Source organism: Mus caroli, chromosome 7 (genome assembly GCF_900094665.2).
Source record: "Mus caroli chromosome 7, CAROLI_EIJ_v1.1, whole genome shotgun sequence".
Lineage (NCBI taxonomy): Eukaryota > Metazoa > Chordata > Mammalia > Rodentia > Muridae > Mus > Mus caroli.
In genome coordinates this window covers 99,297,344-99,306,716 of record NC_034576.1, presented here as the reverse complement: position 1 = coordinate 99,306,716, position 9,373 = coordinate 99,297,344, and the positions used below count along the sequence as shown (strand labels likewise).

The 9,373-nt window shown below is 44.3% G+C and overlaps 1 protein-coding gene across 3 annotated transcripts in view; it reads right to left on the bottom strand.

Annotated features, from left to right (window-relative positions):
* The window catches only part of Tenm4 (teneurin transmembrane protein 4), a 699,747-nt gene that overhangs the window by 309,030 nt on the left and 381,344 nt on the right, over positions 1-9,373 (bottom strand). The window lies entirely within an intron of this gene.

Sequence of the window (9,373 nt, the reverse complement as noted above, 5' to 3'; positions counted from 1 at the left end):
TGTGTGTGTGTGTGTGTGTGTGTGTGAGTTTACATGCATTATATGCATGCAGGTGCCCTCAGAGGACAAGAGACAATGTTTGTCCTGAATACGAAGTTGATCTGGATGCTAGGACATAAACTTTGTTTCCCTACATGATTGGTCAGTGCTCTTAACCTCAGAGCCATCTCTCTAGCCCTCCCTCTGTGTTTCACTCTTGTGTATTCAGCTCTGCCTTATCCATGCAGGCAGAAGTCTCTTTTCCTTATGCAAAACAAACTCTTCCAAGTTAGGACGTTTATGAGGAGTCCATCCATTTACTCTCAGGATTTCTCCTGTGAAATCTTCAAAGAAATGGGTGCTGCTGGCTACTGAGCACCCATTATGTGCCCAGGAACCTTATCTCTTAATCCTAATTAATAACTGAGAGTTTGAGAGGGTTTACTCTTTTTATAGAGGAGGAAACTGAGGGGGTATTTCCCCATTATCTGACACAGAACAGGCACCTAACTAATGCTTATCAATCTGAATTTGCTTCTCATTTCTTGAGAAGTGGTATTTTTTGAAACATGGGGAAGCTTAAGTCTTATTGACGATGTAGTCTGAAGCACTGGATTAGATGTAGGGACAAGCCAGAGGACTTGTTTCCATCCACAGACTACGTTTCTTAGGTCTCTTACCCAAGTAGCCCCAGGGCACAGGATTTCAATTATGGAATTGGTCAGAAGACATCACTCAGACCAAATGGATAAAATATAGGTTTCCTCTTCATCTACTTCTCTTTCATTGACACCTCTGAAGTGCTAGGTGAGTGAAGAGCCACAACACAGAAAGAATACGGGTCTCTCAATCAAACTCAGAATAAAAGAGATGTTGGGGCCATCCAGGAACACTGCTACAGACTGATACAAGTAAAATTTATACAAGCCTCTGGATATTAGGTATAATCTGACATTAAAGCTGACAAGGGAATTTGTGTGATTCTCTCTGCTCCTGCTTCCTAGAAAAGGTACACTCGTGGGAATTGCAAGCACGCTAACATCAACACAAGTGCACCCATTGAGAATTTCCCTATACATCTTCCTTAACATCCTTTCCCAGAAGTAGGCACACCAGTCTAGCCTACACTCTCTGGAGTACCACCTAAAAGTGGTGGTAGAATCCAGGAAGGCTGTATAAACAAAATGTTCACTGAGTTGAGTTCACTGGAAAGAGAGCTGTGATCCATTAGCAATGTCTGCCAAGGGTATATGAGAAGGTTTCTTGCTCTGTGCATGCATGCCTGCTATTCAGAACTGGAAGTAATTATTCCGGACTGTAAGTAATCATAGATGAGGAAATCCTGAAAGGAATGCAGGTCCTCTGCTGAGAATTAAAGCCTAGATTCTTAATTGCAGTCTCTGACCCCGAGTGCTGCAGCTAGCTGGAACGGTCACTTTTCTGGCCTCTTTACCTCTTACTCTGCTTCTTGTTCATGTATGGGCCAGGCCTCCTTGCTTTTCTTCCATATCACCAGGCATTCTCCTGTCTCAGTCTCTGAACTGGCTCCTCTTGTCTCATCTCCTCACTATTCTTGGTTGGAATGTCACCTTCTAAGTCACCTTTCTAACCATTTAATTTTAAATTTCCACCTCCTTTCCTGCTAACTTCCCCCCTCTTCTGTTTCCAGTTTTCTTCCTTCCTACTTCACTTTTCCCTGTTGTCTTTCACTACCTAACAAACTATGACATTTGTACCTATTTCATTTATCTCTCCACAAAGACAGGAGTTTTTGTTACTTATATCTATCTCTTTTTCCCAGCCTGTTCAAAAGCCCACAAACAGAACTGCAACAAAGTTCTAAGCTAGTTGGGGATTATGGCTCTGTGCCATTTCTTCCACAGCAAGATGCTGCCCTTGAGCTCCTCCTCTGACTTCTGCATTGTCTACGGGATGCTGTAGGCAGGAGGACCTTGGGAGAGTATTCCAGAGGCTCAGCTCTGTCCCTCACACAGCTCCTCAGCAGTGTAAGAGGGAGCCTCTAACTTTGAGCTGGTGCTGACAAACAGGCAGAGGCCAGTGGAGCTAGGGAATCCATTTATCTATTAATTTACTATCTAATTAAGGCTCACAATGACAGTGCTATTTGTTCCAAAATGCCCTCAAACTAAACCAATACAGCATATGCACATTCTAATCAATTAAAATGGTTCTCCTTAATGGCTGCCTTCAGCAGCCAGGAACTGTTGCACTCTGGGGCCCAGGGCAGGGAATTGCCTTTGCACTTCATTAGGCCCCAAACGGTCTAATTGCTTGGTGGCCACCAATAGTCTAGAGAGTGAGAGGCAGCCACCCAAGGTGCCCAGTGATGAGTGAGAGGACCTCTCTGCAGAGAGAATGGCCTTTTCTCTTTTCCTTTGCCGATAGGCATATAAAAGAGAGCATGTGGGCTCTGGCAGACACACAGAGGAACAGTGGTGAGCAAAAGTCTTCATCCAGGAGCCTTGTAACCTTGGCTAGAGCCTGTGGCTTTCACAACCAGCAAGGCCAGGGGCAGTGGGTTTGCATATTACTGTGAGGGTGAGAGGGGGCATGTCACAGTGTCCTGGGGGCTAGGGGGGGGGGAAGAGCAACCCAGATTCAACCCTTATTTCATGACTTTACTCTGAGAGATGTGGTGCCCCTAAAAGACAAGAGATCTTTTGGGTTTATATCTGCAGGCCTTGGCAGGTGATTATAGGAAATGTTTGTTGTGCTAAACTGAAATAAAAAATACCTCTTTAGGTTGTTGGGAGAGAATAGCAGTTAGAAGCTCAGCTTGCAGTTTGGAGGCTAATGAACTTAATGCTTGCTTACTATCTGCCAGGTACTATCTATTTACATGTGGAGTCTACAGAGAGAGGGGGTTGGGTTTTGGTGTGCGTATATGTGTGTGTGTGTGTGTGATATATGTAGGTATGTGTGGTGTGTGTATATGTGTGTGTGATGTATGTAGGTGTGTGTGATGTATGTAGGTATGTACATAGATGTGTGTGTGATGTGTGTAGGTGTGGGTGTGTGATGTGTATAGGTATGTGTGTATAGATTTATGTATATGTATAGGTGTGCAGTTGTGCAGATATGTATGATGTGTGATATTTGTATATGTGCAGGTATGCAGGTGTTTGTTGTGTGTAGTATGTGTGTAGGTATGTGTGGCATGGGTATGTGCAGGTATGCAGGTATTTGTTGTGTGTGTACAGATGTGTGTGGTGTATGGTATTTGTGTGTATGCAGTTATGCATGGGGTGTGTGTATGTGTGTGTGTGTGTATGTGTGTGTGTGGTGTGCATGCATGTGTGGTTTCTGTGTGTGTTGTATGTGCAGGTATATAGATGACATGTGTGGAGGTCAAAGGTTGGTGCTGGGTGTCTTCTCTTGCTCTCTACTTTAATTTTTGAGACAGAGCCTCTTACTGAACCTAGAATTCATTAATTGTTTAAGTCTAGTGAGGTTCTAGGAGCCTCTTGCTTCCTCCTCACAGTGCTAAAAGTACAAGCACACACTGTACTTTTTAGGTTGGTGCCAGGGATCGGATTCAATTTTTGTATTTGTGAAACTACTCTACCCATGAAGCCCTCTCCTCCACCCAGGAGGCAGTGTTTTTATCATCTACTGTAGAGATGAAGGACTGCTATAGAGCTTGGATTTAAATCTAGACAACTGCCCCTTTGTCCACAGTCAAACCCAAAGCCAAAGCCATTGCAAACACTTTTGCTGTGCTGAGTGCTACCCACAACTGTTCTCACATGGTGCTCTACTGCTTCCCGAAGAAGGAGAAACGCTGGAGGCCACTTCTTTCCATTTTATATCATGGATCAGCAAAGTATGAGGAAAAGCAGCTGGTGATTTCACAAGGAGAAAAGGTATGTGTGTGTGTGTGTGTGTGTGTGTGTGTGTGTGTGTGTGTGTGTGTGTTTACCTCTCTGCAGAGAGGATTGCCTTTTCTCTTTTCCTTTGCAGATACAAAAGAGAGCATGTGGGCTCTGGCAGACACACAGAGGAGCAGTGGTGGGCAAAAGTCTTCATCCTTGAGCCTTGCAGCCTTGGCCAGAGCCTGTGGATTTCACAGCCAGCAAGGCCAAGGGCAGTGGGTTTACATATTACTGTAAGGGTGAGATGGTAAAAACTTGGGGATACTCAGGACTCAGGGTCATGATTATGAGTTGTGTTTTCTAATGTAATATTTGGAGGCACACTACTCACTCAAGATGAGATGTAAATGGAGATTTTGAAATGGAAGTTTGGAATCTGAGGAGATGACTGGGTCAAAGTTATCAATTTGGGTGCTATTTAAAGCCTTGAAACCACAACATCATCTTGAGAGTCAAGGCTGAGACTAGTCAGTAACAGGGCAGGTGATAGAAGAGTCAGTACTTGAAACGTGCCAGGAGGAATTGCACAGTTGACATCATGTATGCAAAGAAGTTCTTCAAGAACATATCTACTGTCAACCCCATATTGGACCCCAAGGAAACTGAGAGGGGAGATGTGATTCTGGACCAGGGAAGGATAAAGTCTGGCATTGGACAGACCTACTGGAACCTTCCTTTCAACATTGCCTTGTTGTGTGACCTTCTGCAAGTATATTCACCTCCCTTCTCTAAGGGGCAATTATACCAAATATCCTATAGTTTTGTCATGACGGTGATATCATGTTGATATCTGGTTTCTGACACAGAATAACTGTCAAACAAAACTGTTATTATCTGCATGACCTATTATTATCAGATATTGAGGGATGAGAAGGATAGAAGAGATCTATTTTTTTTTCTCAACTTCTGGCAGACCTTTTGGCTGATTGTAGGTCCTGTGCATACAGGAAGTTACAGGTAACAAAAGCTACCCAGATAGTATAACCTGAGAAAAATGGCAAAGGAAATAGTCTAAATCAAAGAAGTAGAGACTGGATGAGGCGGGTCGAGGAGGGACCTGTCTTCAGTTTCCATACTTTGAAGTGTTTCACACGGGGAGAGGGATCGGCCTTGCTTGGGGTGGTTCTGAAGGCAGGCAGAAGAGGGGCAGCAAGGGTGTGTCTCTACTGGATTCTGGGAAGAATGTTCCAAAACAGGGCACAGAATGACTGGCCAGTATACAGCTTGGGATCTTCAAAACTGTACACAGGTAAGAGCATGCTTATATTTGCATAAAGGACTCTGGAGGGATATCTAAGAGCTAGTTACCTAAGGGGAATGATGAGGAGTGCTGAGAAATGGTTGGGAAAGAGACAGAAATGGACAGAGTGCATTTCTAGCCCATGTCACCATGTACCATTTGACTTTCAAACCAAGGAAACAGCACATGCTCAAACTATTTACCTGAACATGAAGTGGGTGCTAGCAGGCATGCAGGCAGGCGAGGAGCCCTCAAACATGGTTCAGGCTGCCTGAGGGTCAGGGCTGGTGATGTGGGCTTGGCCCTGCCAGCCTGTCCAGATCCCAGAGCTCAGAAGGTCTCCAGGCTCCATTTAATTCTCTACTGCTGCCATCTTGAAATTATTACTCTTTCTACACAAAGTGCATTTTCATTTTACATTTGGTCCCATAAACAATCTACTAGGTCCTGCTTGGAGAAAATATGGACCTCTGTCTTAGAGGTCTTATTTCCTGACTCGGTGCAGCAAACTTCTACTTCTGGCTGTTTCAGATACCAAGGACTAAGCTTGGACAAGCACGATGTAGCTGACATTGGATGATTGTGCCTGCTGCCTTAGGGTTCTTAGCTGCAAATGTTTAGATGGAAATTTTACCCTAAGGTTCCTTGCTGTGATGGTGTGGGGTGGGAGCCTCATTCACTTGGGCTGTTTAAGGATCCAGGCTGCTACCTGGGTCCTGTATGCTACACCAAAAATGTAACACACACATACACACACACACACACACACACACACACACACGTCTGGCCTAGCTCTCTGGTAAGCTGATTATTTATAATGTGGTAGAAGATAGTTTTAAGATAAGGAAATGGAACTTGGGCCTGATTGAAACAATGTGCTTATCTCTGTCTCAGGAGGCAAGAGTGGCTGGTGAGAGAGAGATTACTTGGAATAGGTTTACTTGCTTCCTGGAGACCACTGCCCCACCCCCACCCCTGCCCCCCCCCGCCTCATTTTCCGAATGGGTTTAATACGTGAGATGTGATTTGAGCCAGGCAGGGCGAGCAGAGTGGAGATAATTCACTAAGGCCAACTTGATCCATGAGTTCTACATGGATTTCCCTCCCCCAAACTTTCAAATTAGCAGGCTTAGAATGGCTGGGCTAGCCAACAGGCAGAAATGGGGATAGATTTACAGAGTTAGCAGGAGTACCTTTTACAGTGGGGCAAACCCAGAAAGGGGCTGGACTCTTGTAGGATGGAAACATGTGTCCTTCTTTCTTACTCTCCTGCTATCTCTTGGGTTTCTTTTTCTGGAAGAATCTATTCTAGAATACTTGTTTGGGTTGTTTCCCTCCACACTCCTGTGACCCAGCGAAAGCCACTCTTCCATCTGCAGTGCCAGCATATGCTTGTACTTGGAGAGGGAATTCCTCCAGGACCTGTCCCGTAGGTTCTTGGGGCCTGGACCAAAGCCATATATGAGGAGGAGTTTAGCAGAAAGCATCACACTGAACCTCCACTCTTTCACTTCCATGAGGATGAGGGGAAATGACTATCAGCAGAGGTCATGAGTAGAGCGACCTGTCCCCTTCAAAGCTCAACTCTTGTGCCTAAGCACATCTAGGGTGCTACTTCCCCAACAAGAATCAAAATGGCAGAGCCTGGTAGAGCAGATTGAATGGCTGTCCCTGACTCTGGAATTCCCATCTGTCTCTTGTCTCTTCAGGATGCTCACTTTCAACTCCCTTCATTTCATTCACAAAGCACTCTTCCACCCCAATTCTTGCTTCCTTATTATTTGAGAGAATATATACTAACCACCTTCTGGATGTCATGTTCTGTGCTATGTACAAATTCTTTGGTAGCCGTTGAGAGCACAAAGACAAGACACTTCGGTCAGCCTGGTTCACAGACTGGGGAGAAAAGCCTGAGGGAGAGGTGAGTGTGCAGACAGTGGCCTGTGAGAATTTGAGATTGGAAAGGAGGAGGGCACACAAAGGACCTTCCTCAAACTGGGATCCCCAGAGAAGTGAGATAGTGGCATCTTAGAAGAAGATCACTGATGTGTCTGTCAATTGGGGACATAAACATGAAAGGTAAAGGTAGGTGTGAAGGTGGAACAGAGACCTACAAGCACAGGAATAGCTGTTGCCATTTCTTACTGCATTATCCTGATACTGTGCCAGCTATACAGCATTGTGAGGACTATAAGGCTCAGTCATCTTTCATATACCTATAGCTCATCTCACTTACCCAGAATTCAATACTTCCTCATTAAACAAAACAGCCAATCATAGCCCATATGTAATGCAAAACAAAGCTTCCAGTCTGCCAGGATAGACTTCACTAGGTTATGTGATTGATACAAAGAATCAAGAGACTCCCCACCCCCACTGCTAGCAACAGTGGCTGGGACTAGTCTCTCAGCTCGGTTTAATCATCAATTAACGCTGCAGCAAGACTGAACACTAATTTTACAGACATTAAAATAAAATATAAAATAAAAACAACAAAAAATGCCATTAGAAATTTCTTCCCAAACGTTACACTCATGTTGTTAATTCTGTTTTAATATTAACTATCTCGTTTGGAAATTATATTTCAATAATGAAAAGGTTATCTCTACTGTAAGATAAATAATGAGAAAGACTCACTGGCTTCAACTTGATCATTTGAATTTCTGCCATTGGAGCTGTGGTCTCAATTACGACCCAACAAACTGATTAAATATTAGCCAAGCATGAACAATAGCTTACAGCTCAGCTTCTTCTCCACCTCATCCCCCAAAGCATTTAAAACCTTAGAATATAAATGAAATGGGAAGTTTCCTCACATACACACACACACACACACACACACACACACACACACACACACAAAGAAAGACAACAAAATCCCTTGCATTTGGGGCTCTGCTGCCTACTGTCACTCACAATGTTCAGGTTTCTTGGGTGGGTTTTTTTTCTTCTCTGAAATCAAAGGTCTAAGAAGCAAATAAATAAATGTTAGAATAAAAAAGGTCTCTCAAGATGGCTCAGTGGGTAAAGCTGCTTGCCACCAAGCCCAGCAACCTGAGTTCAATCCCTGGGACCTGCATGGGAGAGAGAACCAACTCCTTCAAGTTGTCCTCTGGGCTCCATTTGTACACGGTGACATGTGCAGCCTCTTCCACAAAGAATTCGGTAAATGCTAAAAATCATTTCTAAAGGAGTGTGGCTAGAAAGATGGCTTAGCAGTTTAGAGCATTCACTGCTCTTTCAGAGGATCTAGGTTCGATTCTCAGCCCCGACATGGTGGATCCAATCATCCGTAATGCCAGTTCCAGGAGACTGAACACTCTTTTGGCTCCCATGGGCACAAGGCACACATGTGGTGTAAAGATAAATACTTACACAAAATCTCCATATAGGCACAAAATAAAAACAAATTAAAATTGAAAAAGCATTTTAAAGGATCTAAGAAGAAAGTGCCTCTAAGTTATACTCAGGAATTATTGGGTCCCTGACTTCTTTCTTCACTGCTCAACAGCTTAGTTCAGCTTCACCAAATTCTGCGCACCTCTGCCGACACCTCATGATCATTCCACATGGGAAGAAAAGCTGTCATTGCTGAGCCCAGGCCTGCTCCTTGGAGTTTCTACGATATTCTCTACAATTGCACACTTTATAGATGGTGTAGTCTTAGTGTACACTGCACCTCAAGGATAGGGTCCCTGTCTTTTCCACCTTGGCATCTTGCTACACCAACTCAGGTCTTGGTGAGCAACACACATTCATCCAACCCATTGTTCAGTGAATATTGACTGACTCCCTGATATTTTATATACCTTTCTTTTCATAGTCTTTACAGCAATCTGGGTAGTTTTTTGGCCCTAAACGTATACATTTCCATATCTCCTCCCCAAAGTAGAAGCTCCTGAAGCCCTTATGATTCCCTTGTGGGCCCAGGCAGCTTCTGCTGAGGGGATGGCTGTGCCTCCTGCAGCTGTCCCTCTTCTATAAGAGGCTGGTGAGGAAATGACTCAGGTTCACAGAGATTCTGAGGATGAGGTAAACACTAATGGAACAGGGATGGGAGGCAGGGATGGGAAGGCAGCCAGTGGCACACATTCATGATTATCACCCCAACAAAGGAAGGAAAGGAGCTGCAGTACTTACATAGCAACGTCAGTCGGTCATTGGTTAGTGGCTGCTCCCTTGGGGTCGGGGAGGATGTTGTTGATCCTATATAATACCTGATCTACATTAGAGAAGGATCTGGGGGTGGAGCTCAGTCACA